The sequence below is a fragment of the Meleagris gallopavo genome, chromosome Z (genome assembly GCF_000146605.3).
Source record: "Meleagris gallopavo isolate NT-WF06-2002-E0010 breed Aviagen turkey brand Nicholas breeding stock chromosome Z, Turkey_5.1, whole genome shotgun sequence".
NCBI lineage: Eukaryota > Metazoa > Chordata > Aves > Galliformes > Phasianidae > Meleagris > Meleagris gallopavo.
In genome coordinates this window covers 932,862-934,439 of record NC_015041.2, presented here as the reverse complement: position 1 = coordinate 934,439, position 1,578 = coordinate 932,862, and the positions used below count along the sequence as shown (strand labels likewise).

At 43.0% G+C, this 1,578-nt stretch overlaps 1 protein-coding gene across 2 annotated transcripts in view; it reads right to left on the bottom strand.

The window, feature by feature from the left end:
- Positions 1-1,578, bottom strand: part of LOC100543589 (60S ribosomal protein L17) — a 9,905-nt gene that overhangs the window by 4,766 nt on the left and 3,561 nt on the right. The gene's annotated exons all lie outside the window — the stretch shown is intronic.

Sequence of the window (1,578 nt, the reverse complement as noted above, 5' to 3'; positions counted from 1 at the left end):
GGGGCATTAACTAAGTCCGTCTTTAAATCTTCTAGCTTCTGATCTTCCTCTTGGCCCCATTTCAGATGTCCGTCTTTGGTTAATTTCTCATACAAAAACTTTACCTTACTGCTATAGTTCTCAATCCATTGTCTGCAATATCCTAGTAATCCCAGGATTTGCCTTATTTGTCTTTTATTTTTCGGAGCCTGGAGGGATAGGATTCCATTCACCCTTTCTGGGTCCAATTTCTTGTTTCCTTTTGTTAACCAATGTCCCAAATACTTTACTTCCTCTTCTGTAAACTGTAATTTTGACTTTGATACTTTTAATCCTTTTAGGCCTAAAAAGTTTAATAACTCAATACTTTCTTTTTGGACTCGTCTGCCCCTGCCAGGAGCAAATCGTCTACATATTGCACTAAGGTTACCTGGGGATCTGGTTGATAAGTGCCCAGTACCTGTTCTAGTGCTTGACCAAACAGATTAGGTGATTCGGTGAATCCCTGGGGTAACACTGTCCACCTTAATTGTTGTTTCCTGTGAGTTCAGGGATCTTCCCATTCAAAGGCAAAATAATTCCTACATTCCTCCTTAAGGGGGCAGGCCCAGAATGCATCTTTTAAGTCTATGACTGTATACCACTTCAGTTCTGGTGTTAACTGGCTTAATAGAGTATAAGGGTTGGCGACTACTGGGAACCAGGTGATCGTTCGCTTGTTTATTTCCCTCAAGTCATGCACTAGCCTATATGACCCATCAGGTTTCTTCACAGGTAGTATAGGTGTGTTGAATGGTGACATGCAGGGTTCTAACAAGCCTCTTGCTATTAATCGCTCAATCTCTGGTTGGAGTCCCTGTCGGCCTTCCTGTGAAATAGGGTACTGTTTTATCCTTACAGGGATCTCTGGGTTCTTAATGGTTACTTCAAAAGGGGCAATATCCAATTTCCCCACTGAATCCGAGGTATACCACACCTCAGGATTTATCTGTTCTTCATCCTTTACTGTCAGGGTGCATAATTTTACAGTCAGCTCCTTGTTTCTGACTTCCAAATTAACTCCTAATTCAATAATCAGATCCCTTCCCAACAAATTAGACTCTGCTTCAGGCACTAACAAAAGGATCCGAAGCCATGCCTACAGGGTGCTTCTATCTCTACTCCTTTTGATTTATTGATGCTTTAAATGGTTCACCTTGGCTCCAACTACTTGAAGTTTTGCTGAGGAATCTGAGCATCCCCAGGGCAGCTTTTGGACAGTCGATCTTTCTGCCCCAGAGTCCACAAGGAACTCCATTTCCTGGCGCTGAGGACCCACTTCCAATTTTTATCCAGGGCTCTGCTCCTTTCAGGGTCCCCAGCACAGAGAGCCCCTGACCCCACTAATCTTCCTGGAACATCTTTTTATCCTGTATTCGCTTTCTGCAATTCTTTTTTCTTATGTTCCTTTTTTTCTAGCAGTAAAACATTTGATTTGCCTCATATCCTTAGTCACTCCGTTTTCCAGCTCCCTGTTCCCTTGATTGAGAGCCTCTTCTCCCTCCGGAGAATTCCCGCTTTACTTGTGGCCCTTCCCTTACTGCTGCTACTAAGATTCTA